General features: G+C 36.4%; 1 non-coding gene across 1 annotated transcript; it reads right to left on the reverse strand.

The window, feature by feature from the left end:
* Positions 1–16,398: 16,398 nt before the first annotated feature.
* On the reverse strand, positions 16,399–16,506 carry LOC133793191 (small nucleolar RNA R71). The gene has a single exon (XR_009874648.1). It is a non-coding gene; the product is annotated as a small nucleolar RNA R71 (small nucleolar RNA).
* Positions 16,507–17,804: the final 1,298 nt, after the last annotated feature.

The following is a 17,804-nucleotide window of genomic DNA, read 5'->3' on the forward strand; positions in this document are numbered from 1 at the left end:
TGATCCGCTTAAGTTACCTAAGTTAAGAGATGAAATTGTTGAGGTATTGTGTGAGTTGGAGAAATATTTCCCGCCGGCATTTTTTGATATAATGATCCATTTGACAGTTCACTTGGTTAGAGAACTAAGATATTGTGGTCCAGTTTATTTAAGATGGATGTATCCATTTGAGCAATATATGAAGATTCTTAAGGGGTATGTTAGGAATAGAAGTCGGCCGGAAGGATGCATCGTCGAATGCTATATAGCAGAAGAGGCAGTTGAATTTTGTTCTGAATACATGACTGGTGTACAGAAAATTGGGTTAAATGATGTTGAAAATGTTGAGATTCAGAGTCGTCGTGGTAGCGTTGTATGCACAGTAAGTCGAGATCTTCTAGATGAAGCGCATCGTCTTGTGTTGTGTAATATCGAGTGAGTTATATTCATATAATACATTAAGTTTTAGTTGTGTAATTTCGTATATTCAATTGTTTAACAATATATTTGTAATTTCCCTTTTGCATATCCTGATTTGGACATGTACATAGTTTCTCAGGCCATTGGGACGCCAATAGTGTGGCCTAAGGATTTTGTCATTATATCTGAAGATGTATATCATGAGGTGATGCCATATTTTTACATAATTATCTTTACAATTCTATATTTGTTTGCAATTTTTTTAATTGTTGATATTATTGTATACAGACTCCCTCTACAAGTAGGACCAAATCACAACGACCAAGAGCTCCATCAACACAACAACCTCGAGAAAGAAGACGACAACAAACTCCTCCAACACAATTGGCCGACACTCCATTGGAACGATTACAGAATATCGTATCTCATTGGGATGATGGCGAGTGTGTCAATCTAGGCATAGAGTTTGAAGTTTTTGATCAGGATATGTCTCACTGTTATATATTTAAGGATGACATACTTCAGTTTGCTCGAAAGGAGAAGATTGGACAAGCAGTAGTCGTCAGCTACATGAGGTATATATCTCACAAATAAGTTTGTTCATTTAATTTTCTAATTTGATTTATTCATTCATATAACAATTTTTCATATTTTTGTATTAGGTTCATTTACAGATATGTGGTACAACAAGGTCGCCAAAATAAGTTTTTATTTGTCAATCCTAATATCGTCGCCACTCAAGGGAGTTCATTCGACGATCGTGTTCAGAATCTGTTCAGACATTACAATGACGTAAAATCAAAAGAACAAGTTATGCTTGTCCCTTGGAACCATGGGTAAGTTTAAAAAGTTGTCATTTTTCCGACCAATATCAATAATTTCTTTGTTTAACATTTGAGCTATAATTTTTTTGTTTTTCTTATGCAGTGAACATTGGATGTTGCTTATTTTGGCACCATATGCATATCATGTTTATTGTTGTGATCCGGTGAATTCAGAGCTAAATAACCGTGAGGAGATTGTATGAGTGATCGTCAGCGCTTTCAATCTTTTTTTCTCTATGAATCTTCCTGATGTCGAGATCCCTGATACTCTACGCATTAAGCAACCTCAGGTAAGTAACTTCAGCAGAAATTTTTGAACATTTATAATAATTAAGTAGAATAATATGTATGCATTTTTTAAAAAGTTTCAATTTAATAATGAATTACTCATATTTTTAAATAATTAGTATCCACACCAACTGGACAATGTGGCATGTGGATACTACTTAATGAGGATGTTGAAGGATTTGATTGAACATGTGAGTCCCGGACATTACTTGAGAACGGTATTATTAATTAAAATTTACAAATTATTTTTGAAACTATAAATGTAATCAAATAATTAATTAATATATTTTACTTTATATTTCTTGCAGCTAACAAGCACATCATATATAGAGGCACAAATTGATGAGTTGCGACAAGAATGGGCGACATATATGTTGCCGATAATCCAAAGTTACCGACCTCGTTGATATGTTTTTTGTTTTGTTTTTTTACCTCTTTCTTTTCATACACAATGTAATATTTGTTCATTTTGAATATGTCTAACAAATATTGTATTTCTTGTATATGTCTAACAAATATATTTTTTTTCTTTCAATTTAATTGATTATTAAATAATTTCAATTTAATTAATTATTAAATCAAATTAAAATAATATTAATTATAAATTTATTTAATTTCTTTTTAAATGTGGGAGACTTTCAACCTCTCCCATTGAGAGACATGGGAAGTGACTCACCTCTCCCAATGGGAGATGTTGGATGTCTCCTAGGGACTTCCAAGAGACATCCAACGTCTCCCATTGGGAGAGGTGAGTCACTTCCCACGTCTCCCATTGGGAGAGGTTGAAAGTCAACGTTTGACTTTCAACCTCTCCCAATGGGAGACGTGGGATATATACCTACAATGACCCTAGCAACAACGTCTCCCCAGTTAGGAGACATTGTAGACTTCCAATGTCTCCCAAATAAAGTCATAAAACTCTTATTTTCTTGTAGTGACCCTTCCAAGTTCCAAAGCTCCAGTTTATCTGAAATGGTGGCCTAAGTTCCCTGAATCTTCTGGCTGTCCTAAGCTTGCCATCCCTCAGCTTGACCCAGCTGAATTCACTTCCAAAACCCCAGCCTCAAGTCTGAATTCTTCAGCCATTTTCCTTAGCCTCAAATTTCACAAGGGAGAGTGAAAGGGAGGGAGTACGTGAGAGAGAGCTAATAGAGTTTTGTTTCCTTCCTTGAGTTATTCTACAAGCCCCTATTTTAGTTCTAAGTTCTGAGTATATCCCTTAATGACTAAAAAGACTATTTTACCATCCTAGGTTCTCTAATCCTCAAATGGCCCTTAGGGGTAAAAGGGTCATTTTACTCCCAACTCCCGCTATTTCCTCGAATGTTCCTAATGATTACCAATTAAATACCATCGTTCAATTAATCACCAATTACTCACCCAATGTTTATCAATCCCCAATATAATTTATAAATTTCCAAAAATACCCCCAGGCTCCCACCAAGCCGGGTATAAGTCCCCGCCGTGACTATTTCGCCAATCCGCTCACTAGGACCATCTCAAGCAGCATGCTGCAAATATATCCACATAATAATGTTGTCTCATCAATTTATCACATATAATTACATTTATGCCTTCAACGGGCCAAAATTACAAACATGCCCTTATGAACAAAACAGGGCCCACATGCATGTTTAATACTCATAAACATGCATCTAATCATATCCATATACTCATATAATTATGCATGCCACATAATCATGCATTTAATCATTTATTCACATAAATGCCAATTATGCCCTCCTAGCACACTAATCAAGGCCCTTAAGCCTTATTAGCAATTTTGGGTCGTTACAACTATCCCCTCCTTACAACAATTTCGTCCTCGAAATTTATTCGAACACACGTCATGTAACAAATCTCATACCTATGATCATAACTCCAGAGTCCAATTATTTACCTTTAATCCTTCAATAATACTCTTACTAGAGTGAGAATCTTGTTCCATAAGATCTTATCTTGTAACTATAATCTCATTAACCTTTCCTTGCCCAATAACTCTGCTGAAACCCTAGGGTCTGCTTATCTCATCAACGATTATTTTCCGTCTTGTCATTAGCACCAGTAATACCCATAAGCCACCACCCACCAGGGTAAGGCTAACTTGTAGGCCCCTGGCCTACTCCTTGGTACGATCTCGGAATCCTTCTCAAATCAGAAATCCAAAATTCATTCATTCTTTCACAAGGTATCATACCCTTCCTTGTCTGCAATGTTTGGAGAAATACAAATTTCATGTCCTGGAACTTCGTATTCTGATACTCGAAATTTGCGAACTCTTACATCCTTTAAGATATACAGATACTTTTTCCCTAATAATTCTAACAACTTCATTGGGTTTCCCCCGAACCAATACTGAATCGTAATACTCATTGCCTTTTATTTCCTTACCATATCCTATGTCGTGTCATCTTAGCCGCAAACCGGCATTCATCACTGTGACTATTTCATCAAGGGACTATACTTTTCTTAATATCTCAAACACTTGTACATTCAACACATAGTTCGTTAAAATTAATATTGCCATTCTATCTGTAGACAACTAATAATTCTAGGTTTCAACCTTGTTTCCTTCGTTCTCCATTCCCTTTCAAGAATTTGGAGAAATTTAAGGGTCTCAACCCAACACTGTCACTTATCATGCTGCGTCGCTCGTTCACACGAACCAAAGTATGTTAACTCAACCTGCTGAGTTGCAACCTTCTATATACAATCATCCTAAAATCCACCACTATACCATTATATCTTCCAATATCGGAATATTAGATCTTATCACCCATTTCAACTTCCTTGTTACCATATGTCTTAGAAGGTAATACGATGTTCATTTAGGATCTCCCTCTCAACACCAGTAACTATCGGATCACTCATTTGATCTTCATCTCTTAATCCATACTACTATGGTAGGATTTTTGACCATCCTCACAAGATCTTCTTTCTGAATTTCATTGTCCATAAAGACATATATCTATCCACAACCCATCACCGGTGCCACATCAATCCCAATTCTTACCGTATCTAACCTTGCTGTAATTCGTGGCGTCCTATCCAACCGACATAGACCATCCCAAGTAAAAGATCAGCTTCCAAACTAATTTTCCTCTTGTACAGTCAAGGATTTCTAACATGAATTATTTAGTAAGTCTCACTGGATTCTGGTCTCAGGGTTATTCCTCTACAAATGACCAAGTGCTCAAATCTCTTACGCTATACCTTCACCATCAACTTAATATTCTCTGTATACCGACCATGTTCCCATTCTTTCACCTACCACGACGCTCAAACCATCATCCCTTCAGTCTATATCTGGGCGCGTCTCAGACTTGATGCACCGCTTACAGTTTCATGTTCTTAAAACAAAGTCAAGGCCCCTCACACTACCCTTCTGTAACCATCCATTACACACGGACTTCTATACCACGAGGTGTTAACCAATCCTTATTTCGTCTTCCAAAAATATGATATAAAGTTGTCTATTCAATCTACCGTTAGGTTCATTTGTCGTTCTAATCTCTAATATGCCTGTCCTCCAAAGATACTTATGTAGGAGAGGACATGTTCACCAGTCTCGTTGTGCTTCCTATCCTTTAGACGTTCTTCAGTAATCTCTCTGTGGCTTTAGACTGAATCTCTTTGTACCTGATCCATTCTCTTCCTGTAGCATGACCTTGAATACCCTTGGCGAGATTGAAACAGACACTTTCTGGAGCCTTACCTGTAATCTTGCTTCTTCAGTCTTAAAATCACCAGTGTAGTAGTCGTTCGCATCCCGCTTCTATCTGGGGAGTAGCCCAACACATCCTTGACAACCCTGGACGTGACTTGTTCTTATCATTCCTATACTTTCTGCTTGTCGAACTTACTTGTGTTATTGAAGCTTAAGTCAATTAAGAACCTTTACTAACAATCCATCACACCCCACTGGGTACAAGTATCAATTCCTGAAATGTCTCTTTCCTCGATCCTCAGCTGGTAATAACCAGATCGAAGATCAATTCCTGAAGACATTGTCCTGTCTTGTAACCGGGAATTTAAACTCTTCATCCTTAACAGACGATGTCAACGAATTCCACAATACGACGCTCTGTCTAATCAATCCCTAAGCCAGATACTTCTTCAACTGAACCAGTAATTCTTTCTGTCAAACTAATTCCATTCTTCATACTGTCCCCGATACCGAGTCTGTCCATAACCAACTTCTGAAGCGTACTCAACAATTCTTTACATGCTCATCTGAATCCCTACTGACCACTTCAGTTTCCATTCAATCCAACTTATATACTTCGGGTGATGTCCCTCGCAATCCATGGTTGTCTCTTAACAAATTAGCTCTCACCCAGGTTCTTAACAAGGCTCTCATATGATGAGCTCAATTACTTTCACCACGAATCCCCCCAACTAGCACTAATATCTCAAGCCCCTCATAGGATAACATTGAGGCATATACTTCATATAGGAATCCTTCCTGGGAGATCCACAACACCAAACTCTTTCAGCCCATTATGTAACCAAGAACGAGGATTATTAAGTCAATCAGTCACCTCCAAGGGACTAGCCTCGAACTTCAAATGTAACAAGGCATTTCAGTCTTCCATTCTCTAATCCTGGGCAATCCCTAATCGGCCCTAACGTACTGAACCATTCCATGTAGATAACGTGTCCTTATCTGATATCTTTCCAGATGGCATCTCCTGCTTTTGGTGCATACTGAATAACTTCACTAAGCCTCATCGCTATCCTCACGGCTATCCTATAAACTATACCCCTTCCTGTCAAAACCAGGAGACAAAGAACTGTCAGGGGCTCTTCTGTTCCGATTACTAAGTACCTGCCCTGACCAAAGTCCACCAATGGGAATACTGTCATCCGCATTTCTTGCCCTTCGACATTCACGCTCCATACCTCATTCCTTATATCTCAAATACCATGGTCATCCCTGTTGCCCAAGCACAGATGAAAATCTCATGCACCGGAGTGGCCCTGATGCTTTGGGTCATCCCAGAGTTTAATCCTTAAATGAGTCATCATCTCCGGCTACATCCGCTTATATCAGTCTCCCAAGCGAATCGACCAACCCACTAGCTCATTGACATACATTTTCGTTGCCTTACCATTCTCAACCAAGTTCATAAACTTATTAGTCTTCGTAGCTTAGACTACATCTTTATAACCTCTTTATTGAATCACTGCCTGAATACCTCTCAACCCTTTATGACAAAATCTTGGGTCAGAGTACTACTTTCGGGCATTCTTCTGCCACAACCACTTAGTGCAACCACTCTGTCACGTCCTATCACCTTCATGTAATCAAGAATGGGATCAGCTATGCTCATCCTCTAATCAATTCCTAGGCAGGTCCAAACCTCCCTCAAAACCAGGGGGATAATGCCTCTAAATCCTTCCATTTAGTACTATTATCTGTCTATACCTTTAAGTCAACTTACATTGGTGCCACTGCTATTCAACTATATAAAGCAGCTCTTTCCCCATAAAAACCCGCTGTTTCACCCATCTAGTCTCCTCTATCAGACCTCACAACTTACTCACATACCAGCGAACGTATGCTGTGACCTTCGGGGGCAGATGGAGGGTTCCAATCCCCATCTATCATATATAACCCCTACTATAACATTACCAAGTCCACTTAACCATTCTGAGCACAAACAATCTGAATTCATCCGCCATTACTGGTTGATCCCCTCAGCCCTGATGTTCATATCTAGAACCATCCCATAGGTAGGTCCAAACAATCACAATAACCATACACACATAAAGCATAACAAACACCAATCTACATTACTATGCATTAGTTAACGAATTCATTGCTACTAAATGTAATCATGTTCATCATGCTTTCCATATACCAAAAAGCAGATAAAGCATATAAGTTAAAATTAAACAATTAACCATATATAATCAATATACAAAGCATGATCCAAATATCCATCCATATGCAATAGCAATGCTAATAAGCACGCCTCAATATGACCACACAACAGTCACGGGCCAGGACCTATCAGAATCTCATGCTCCTTATTAATCATACAAATTAATGCATTCATATTCTATTCAAGCACTTAAGCATATAATCTCATATATTCAATTACGAAACCCTGAGTCGAGCTTGTCTCTAGCGGTAAGTGTACATGTCTAGCCAGTCTTCAGGAACGCTTAAACCTAGACCGCTCTGATACCAAGTTGTAATGCCCTAGATAACCAAATTCGTTACACTATGTGTTTAAAATAGTGAAGGACTTGCAAACCAAGTCTTTCAAATGAAAAGGCGATCATATAGTCATAAACATGTTAAGTTTAAAAGATTTTGGTCATAAACAGATAATTCTCATTAAAATGATTATTTAGTACATGGGATCCCAAAACAGGGTTTAAAGGACATATTTACAAAAATTCCAAAAGTTATAAATAAACATGGCCACTTTAATGGAAAAATATACATTTTAGGTTTCCATCCCTGTACAAACCCTCGACTGTGGCAGCCGAGCAGCTGACAATGTACACCTCGCCCCCAGAGCTCTCCAACTCATGGTTGAACCATCAAACCCTTGCCTTTACCTGCACCACGTAGCACCCATGAGCCGAGGCCCAACAAGAAAACTATAATGCATAGCATAATAAAAAATAGTAATCAGATAACTCAAAGATCATTAATCAAATACTCAATAGACCGCATCGTTCACATAATCAGTGATATCAGTCAACAAACCAATAATTAACCATTCAGAAAATGAGCATGCCATAATCATCAAATTAACATCAATAAACATATCACGCAATATCTAGGGTCGACGCCCTTAGGCCGCACCCTTAGGCCGCACCCTCTGTTTAAGTCACTATCTTCGGCTCACTTAGGCCGAGCCCAGTGTTCAACCGACTGACTCTGGCTCGCTTAGGCCAAGCTCAGTGATTATTTGATTAACCTCAGCTACCAATGGTCGAGCTGCGTCCTTGTGCGACAATTTTGATTCTGGCATGCTTAGGTCGTTTATTTCATATCCACATGGCATAATACCATCATACAACACCACATACAAGTAAAGGGAACTCTTAGTCCCAACTTATCCACATAAAAGGGTGTCGTTTTCTTACCATTAATTCTTAGTGCTTTAGTTACTACGAACAGTCCTCGAGCACGATCTCGCTCCAAGCCTTGGTGTACACCTCAGTTGTGACCATCTTCTCCCAAGCTTCAACCCCAAACTCTAAGCTCAAATCTTAGCTAAACCCTTCCCAGATCCAAAGATCTAGTTCATCTGAAATGGTAGCCTAAGTTCCCTGAATCTTCTTGCTGTCCTAAGCTTGCCTTCCCTTAGCTTGACCCAGCTGAATTCCCTTCCAAAACTCCAGCCTCAAGTCTGAATTCTTCAGCCTTTTTCCTTAGCCTAAAATTTCACAAGGGATAGTGAAAGGGAGTGAGTACGTGAGAGATGAGAGAGAGAGAGAGAGCTGATAGAGTTTTGTTTCCTTCCTTGAGTTATTCTACAAGCCTCTATTTTGGTTCTAAGTTCGGAGTATATCCCTTAATGACTAAAAAGACTATTTTACCCTCCTAGGTTCTCTAATCCTCAAATGGCCCCTAGGGGTAAAATGGTCATTTTACTCCCAACTCCCGCTATTTCCTCGAATGTTCCTAATTTTTACCAATTAAATATCGTCGTTCAATTAATCACCAATTACTCACCTAATTTCTATTAATCCCTAATATAATTTCTAAATTCCCAAAAATGCCCTAGGCTCCCACCGAGCCGAGTATAAGTGCCCGCCGTGACTATTTCTCCACTAGGACCGTCTCGAGCCACATGCTGCAAATATATCCACATAATAATGTGGTCTCATCAATTTATCACATATAATTACATTTATGCCCTCAACGGGCCAAAATTACAAACATGCCCTTATGAACAAAACAAGGCGCACATTCATATTTAATACTCATAAACATGCATCTAATCATATCCACATACTCATATAATCATGCATTTAATCATTTATTCACATAAATGTCAATTATGCCCTCCCGGCACACTAATCAAGGCCCGTAAGCCTCATTAGAAATTTTGGGCCATTACACTTTTATTTTTAATTTTTTTATTAAAGACCTACAGGGAGGACATATCGTCGCAATAGATGTCGTCGTTGTAGGTTCAAAATAACTTGACCTATAGAGACGACATGTTGTCACAATATGTCTCTAAAATTTTTGGAAGGAATATACAACGCCAAAATTATTTATTATTTTGTGGAAATAGCCTATGCTGTAGAGAATTTCAGAACACATAAAACCACGAAATTTGGATTTTTTTTAATTTTAAATTTTTTATTAAACACATACAGGGAGGACATGTCGTCGCTGCAGGTTCAAAATATCTTGACCTATAGAGATGACATGTCATCACTATAAGTCTCTAAATTTTTTGGAAGGAATATACAGCACCGAAATTATTTATTATTTATTAATATTTTATTTTCTTGCTAATAACATATAGCAACGACAAATGTCATCGCAATAGAGGCCTGGAAAAATGGTGGGAAACTTTCCCCCCGAAACGTTAGCACTGAAAAATTGAATTTTGGGAACTCTTCTTCATGAAAATTGTGTATTTCCACTACAAGAAAAAAAATCTACAACGATGACATCTATTACGACGACTTTAGTCGTTGCTGTATGTAGTCAAAATCCACGAAAACATATATTTTTTAATTGATTAAAATAAATCAGCTATAACGACGACATGTCGTCGCTGTAGGGTCATCAACAACACACGACTAGACTCTCCAAATGCCTGGTACCCTACAGCGACGATATGTCATCGATGTAGGGTACTAGGGATTTGAAGGGAATAAGAGATAGAACTAACTCTAAGGCGACGACGTCGTCACCGTAGAGTCCTCGTCAAAAAAAAAGAGGGAAATATCTTTGTTTAAAGCGATGACCAGTCATCGCTATAGTGTACGGAGGAAACTTGACTGCCAAAAGTTGGTTGCCAATTTTCACTCCCTATAGTGACGACATGTCGTCGCTTTAGAGACCCATTTAACCGAGCGAGTAGATAAAATTTTAGTCCATGTCGTCGTTATACGGTCCAAACAAGTCAGATGGAAAGTGGACCGCCAAAAATTTTTGTCAAAATTTCACTTCCTATTGCGACGACATATCTTCGCTATAAGATGTACACGTAGTAGACGAACTCTTCGTGTAATATTTTCTTATCTATAGCGACACATATCGTCTCTATATGTTAAATGAAACGGTACGTGCCCTCTTCAGCGACGACGTTCTTATTTCCTATAGCGACAATGTGTCGTCGCTATAGGATCAAGGCATCAATCCCTCAACCCGAGCTTTCTTCTTCTTCATTTTTCTTCTCTTTTCTCTGCAAAAAGCAGAGATGAACCGCTGCTTATCTGGCGCCCCTCATCGATCCAACACCCCCTAGTCTAATTCTTGCACATTTCTTCCCCAATTTCTATCTACTTTACCCTTTGAAATGATTTTTTTGTTAATATATTTATGTATTTAGTATTTGGTAGAAATGTGTTTTTGAATTTTTTTTTTTGATTTTCTTTTTAGATTGTAGTGGGGCATCATCATTAGCCAGAGACGCCTTTGGATAACCCCCAAGCCTTGGGTATTGTTTTTATATATTTTTTTTGTGTTTGATTAATGTTTAAATTATGTTTTTAAGTGTGTGATTGGTTTGTTTATATAGTGTTGAATTTTGTTTTTCATTTTAGATTTGTATATTTTAGACAACATTAAATATGTTAATTTAATTAAATATTATTATGTTAATTGTGTAATTGATTAATATGTTAATTGTGTAATTGTGTATTGTAGATAATATTGAATATGTTAGTATGTTAGTTATGTAATTGGTTATTTTAGATATATAGTGTTGAATATGTTATTTTAATTTTATTTAATTGAATGTTATGATAGATATAAGTTGAATATGTTTATTTATATAAATGTGAATGTGAATTGTATTTTTAAAATGTATGGTAGGTTATTGATAACTCTACAAAACAAAGTTATTTTACCATATTTATATGCTCATTGTTGCTTAGTTCTTGAGTTTTTATTTTATTTATTAAGTTTTTAAGTAATTTTGAATTTATTAGTCTTATTGTATTTTTCTAGATTTTTATATGTTTTTATAGATATTTTATTGTATTATGTTGCAGTTTAATTATTTGAAATTAGGATTGTTAGATTGAATGCTAAAAATGTGATTTTATTGAAATTAAATGTTATGTAAGTTAAAGTTTAATTAATATTTTCATGGAATTTATATGGTATATTTTATTAGTGAAAATAGTTAATTTTAAGTTAGTTTATGATTATTTTGTAGGAAGCATGTTGCGTTATTTTAAAGAAAAGGAAAGAAGTAAAAATAAAAGAATTAAACCAAAGTGGTATTTTTGAGAGAGAACAAATAAGGGCCCAACAACTCCTAGGCCCACTGCCTGTCCAACCTGTCTGCTATTCTCCTCCACTAGGCCTGCCTGCTGCTCCTCCACTAGGCCCACGAAGCCAGCCAGCAAGCCTAACCCGAAGCTTGCTCCAGCCCCCAAGGGCCTGCTGCACCCTTTGGCCCACTCGGACCAGCTGCCAGCCACCAGGCCCGCCAGAAGCCAAAGCCCGAGCCTCACTTCCCGGCCAGTAGCCACCATGCTACCTAGCCTCTTCCTTGAGCCCATCAATTGTCCCCTTGTCCCTTTGTCCAAAAATACCAATTTTTTACCCAACTTTTCTACAAATTTTACCCCAAAATCATCATCACTCCTAGAATTTACCTCTACATGCCATATTCACTTTATTTAATTAATCTAATCAATTTAATTAATTTAAGTTGATTAATTTAATACTCTCATTTTTGCAATAAATATGGAATTTCAAGACCATTTTAGGGTGCTTAATTTTTGGTTACCGTCATCTTTTCTACCATTCTCTCTTCCATTTAAGTGTTTTTCAAGAGCATTTTTCAAGTATGTCTTCTCTTTATTTTTTAATTTCTATTATAGTTATGAGTTTCTAATCTTTTTAAGATTGTTAAGGTGATGATGAAACAATATGTAACTAGATAATATTTATTTTGTATGGTTATTTCTCGTTTGTGCAACAAAGTTTATGGATTTTTCTTATTCAAATTTCTTCTTTCATCTTAAATATCATGTATTTTTTTATTGTTAGCACATATTTACAGTTTGTTCTTCACTAGTGCAAAATCATAATATTCTTTGATTAAGGTGTGCACATTAAATGGTTAGAACAAAAATATTATGTTTTGCCTTATAAATAATATTCATTGATTTATTTGTTGTTTCTTTAGATTGATTCACACTAAATACTTTGAAATTATATCTTAAAAAGTGAAGATAAATCCTATATTTCTAAAATAACTTGTGCTTAAATAGAATATCTAATTCGAATAAGTGATGGGTTGATTAATTTCTACTATTACTAAAACTTGGGAATCAATGTGCTTATAATTTTTTTTTTTGATCAAGAAGGAAATGAGCTTCATTAATTAACCAACCAATACAACTAAACAAGGCAATAACCCCACCAATTCTGTGCAAACAGAGACAGAAAAAACAACCCTCCCAATCTAATTACATTGTAATCTTGTCTATAAATCTCTGTTCTTGTAAAGTTAATTTTCTATTTTTTACAATGAATAATATGTACTGAATTATAGTCATAATCTCAGTGGCTAGACAATCAGCAGTCCAAGTAACCCCGTCATATATACATCTGTTTCGGTTCCTCCAAAGGCTATAGATAACAGCAGCCAATATCATATTAATGATGGAAAAAAAGATTCCTGGTCTTCTGCTAGTAAGCCAAACCGTCCAACCAGCAAACTCATTAGGCCAAGCTTTAAATCCCATCCAAGCAAAGATTAAATCAGTATCCTTCTTGGACAGACAGCACTCAAAGAACAGATGAGAGTGACTCTCAGTAGAGACACCACAAACAGGACACAAAAGAGAATCAAGTGGCACACAGAACCTGAGCATGTTATCTCGGGTAAGAAGCTGAGAGTTTACCACTTGCCAAAGCAAAAACCTATGCTTATGGATAGACAGCCTACACCAAATAGCATGATGATAGCCCACCTGTTGTTGGCAAATAGTACTGATGTAGAGTTTAGAGGCTTGAAACTTCCCTGATACAACAGTTTGCTAATTAGGACCATTCAACCCTCTTAAGTTCCAACTCAAGATATTATAATTATCCTTAAGAAGAGTTAATATCAGTAATACCTCCTTTCTCACCCTCCATTTTCTCTTGGAGCACCACAAAAGAGTTTGTCCGGTTCTGTCCTGGTTCAGTGGGAACTTTAGCTGCCATATTGTTCTTACTCTCAGCTGGCCCTTGTTTGGAAAGAAGAACCACTTTCTTTGGAGTTTTCCAAACCATTTCATCGATGCTCTGTCCCTCAGCAACTGTAGGTGCTTTAGCTGAATCCTTAGTCAGATCAGGTAGATCAACCAAAGGTTGTTTGTCCTTGTCCATGGTGAAGAAGACTCGTTTCTCTCTCTTCCATGGCGAAGAAGAAGAAATTGACTCGGAAGCCTGTGACTCGTTCGGTTGCTCAGGGCTCCCCATCAATCCAAGATGTGAATGACTAGGATGGATTTTTTGTTGATGATGTGTTCTTTGAAGGTGAAGTTTCGACTACATGATTGACTCTAATTGCTGAAGCAGTTCGATCGACGGAAGATGGTGAAATCCAGGTTGATGCGCATCGGGCTTCTGGAATGGCTACTCCATCACTGAACCCTCCTAGCTGGGAGGACAAGGTGGAGGAAGGTGACTTTCAGGCCTCAGCTCACACTCAATGGCAACAATTCACAGCGAGTAAACTCTTCTTTTGTGACCAAAAACTTGAATTTGCTGAACCTTTGATTAAAGATGGTAAGAAGATTGCTCAGGTTGATATTGAAGAGGTGAAACACCAATCTGCTAATTAGAGTTCTGCCATTATTTGTATGGTCCTTGGTGCTAATCCTCCAATGGTTGTGTTTGAAGGGTTTATCAAAAGGGTTTGGGGCCATCTAGGGATTGCTCAAATAGCCAGAATGACAATGGGGCTAACTATGGTCAAGTTTAATGATGATGCTACTCGAGACCATGTGCTTGAAGATGGTGTCCTTCAATTTGATAGGAAACCAGTTATCATTCTTCCATGGACTACTGATCTCAGTGCAGTTCGCCTAATCCGTTTAGTGCCTCTATGGATTAGGTTACATGACTTAGGCCTTCAGTATTGGGGTAGCAAATTCCTTAGTGCTCTTGTGAGTACGATAGGCAAACCGATAATGGTAGACAAATTTACTCGAGAGCGATCTAGAGTTCAATTTGCAAGGGTCCTTGTGGAGATGAATATAACAGACAATCCTCCTAGGATTATACAATACCTTAATGAACATGGTCAACTTGTGGAACAGGGGGTGGATTATGAATGGATTCCTATTAAATGTAAAGCTTGCTCTGAATATTGTCATTCCATGGTGGACTGTCGAAGGGAGATGAAAACTCAGTGGATCAAGAAGGACATTCAGCCTAAAATTTCAACTGAGGATGTGCTTATAAATATTATTGAACTTAAGTTTTGTGGATTCTATTATCTTAATAATCTTTCTTCTACCATCTTGTTTACAATTATTAATTTAGTTATATATATTATCTTTAATATCTTTATTATTATCTTTTATTTTATTTTCTTGATACAAAAATCTCATCAATCTTTGGAGCTAGGTTATAATTTATTAATTTTTGTTTAAAATAGTTTTCTTTTTTATTTTAGACAACTCCTTTGGGTTCCACGTCCTTGCTTACATGATCGCTTCTATATGAACAATTTGTGCGCTTGCAATATAAATATTTAAAACATGCTCATTTTGGGTCCATCAAGTTTTTGGCGCCGTTGCCGGGGGTTGCAAGAAAAGAAACAAACTTTTTCTCAAGGTTAGTGAATTCTTCTACTAGTTATTTTAATTTTTGTACTTAAAATATATATATACAAAAATATAAAATATATAAATATTTATATAAAAACTAAAACAAAAGATAAAAAGAAAATCTATTCCTTTCACCATAAGCAATCTTTGCTTAAAGGAAATTTGAACAAAATTCCCAATCTGCCTCTACTAATTAACCTCAGGGAGTTGTTAGTAGTGTGCGAGTAAGTAGAATCAAATAGGCCTGGAGACAAGTAAAACATAATAATTATATTATTGTGAAATCTCTAAAAATTCTAAGTATGCTCTATGGTTGCGGTTTTAATTGATCTTCCACAACAGAAAATTATTTGTTTGAGATTATCTTTGTTGCCTTGTTTGTGAAAATTGTATGCATCATTGGGAACGTAACTCTAAAAATCGATTAGTAAAAAGACGTTTATCTTTGTTTGAAATTGAAAGTGTTAGTAAAAATTTGAGCCTCATGGAACCAATTGCTAATATTAATAGAAATCCTGTTGATGAAAATGTTGTGCTTGAAAAAACATTGCTTGAATATTTTGCACTTATTTCATCTAACATTCCTTCATGTATTGTTTTTCCTACCACTTCTGCTACCTATTTTGACCTTAAACCATCAATCATTCAATTGTTGCCATCTTTTTATGGGTTTGATAGAGAGGATCCTTACATGCATGTCAAAGATTTCTTATAAATTTGCTCAACATTTAAATTTCAAAAAATTTCTGATGAGTCGGTCAAACTAAGATTATTCCCTTTTTCATTAAAAGACAAATCAAAAGCTTGGTTAAATTCCCTTCACACGAGGTCTATAACTACATGAGATCAACTTTATAATAAATTCCTGCTGAAATTTTTTCCTATGTCTAAAACTGATAGTCTAAGGAGAGAAATCTTAGAGTTTTTTTCAAAAACATAATGAAGAGTTTTATGAATGTTGGGAAAGATTTAAAGATTTATTATTAAAATTTCCTCATCATGGTTTTGAAAAATGGATACTTGTAAAATATTTCTATGATGGTTTGACTCCCTCTAATCGTCAAATGATTCAATCTATGCATACCAGAAATTTTTTTTAAATTTCAAGGACAAGAGGCTTGGGACGCCCTTGAAGATTTATCTGTCAATTCACAACAACGAAATTATTTTGCTCCTAGGTCTAGGTCAACTAATTCACCAAAAAGAGGAGGAAGATATGAAGTAAAAGATGAATTAGAGTTAAGAACATCCTTAGACAAATTAGCGAGAAAAGTAGAAGCTTTAGCCATAAGCCAAACTATAAATTCTCCAATACAACCAAGAAAAGATGTTTGTTCTATATGTTCTAGTCCTTGCCATAATGCCCAATTGTTTCCTTCATACCAAGAAGCCTTTTTTTAGGAGGCCAATGCTCTTCATGCTTATGGGAAACCAAATGATATCCCATTTTCATCCACTTATAATCCAAATGGGAGAAACCATCCAAATTTTTCATGGAGACAAAACCTACCTCCAATGAATCAAGGGCACCAATACAACACACAAAACCAAACTCATGCCCCACAAAATCAACCATATTCTCAACAAAGGAAACCTTCCTTAGAAGATACTTTAAAACAATTTATGCAATTCACTCAACAAATCCTACAAAATCAGTCTCAATCAATTACCAAACTCGAGACACAAGTAGGACAACTCGTTACTCCTTTAGCTGATAGAGAAAAAGGAACATTCCTTAGTCAACCTATCCCAAACCCAAAAGGTCAATATGAGATAGGAAAGTCTAGTCATAATGGAGAAGTCAAATCAATTTCAACTCTTAGGTCCGAAAATAACATTGTCTAACCTGATTACATACTCGATGTTGAAAAAGAAAAAGAAAAGAGTCAACCTTCTAGTTCTAATGCTAATGACTCTTCAAATGAGGATACTCTAATCCATCCTTTCATCCCAAAAGCCCCATTCCCACAAAGATTACTTCCAATTAAAAAAGGCGGCCAATATAATGACATCTTAGAAGTTTTTAAACAAGTTAGTATCAATATCCCTTTCTTAGATGCCATTAAACAAATCCCGCCTACTCTAAATTTTTGAAGGATCTTTATACTGTAAAAAGAAACACTAATGTTCCTAAAAAGACATTTTTAACTGAACGAGCTAGTTCCATTATTTAATATAAGAGTCTTGTTAAATATAAAGATTCTGGGTGTCCCACAATTTCATGCATTATTGGTGATCATTTTATTAACAAGGCTTTACTTGATTTGGGTGCTAGTGTGAATTTATTGCCTTATTCTGTTTATG

Source organism: Humulus lupulus, chromosome 7 (genome assembly GCF_963169125.1).
Source record: "Humulus lupulus chromosome 7, drHumLupu1.1, whole genome shotgun sequence".
Classification (NCBI taxonomy): Eukaryota; Viridiplantae; Streptophyta; class Magnoliopsida; order Rosales; family Cannabaceae; genus Humulus; species Humulus lupulus.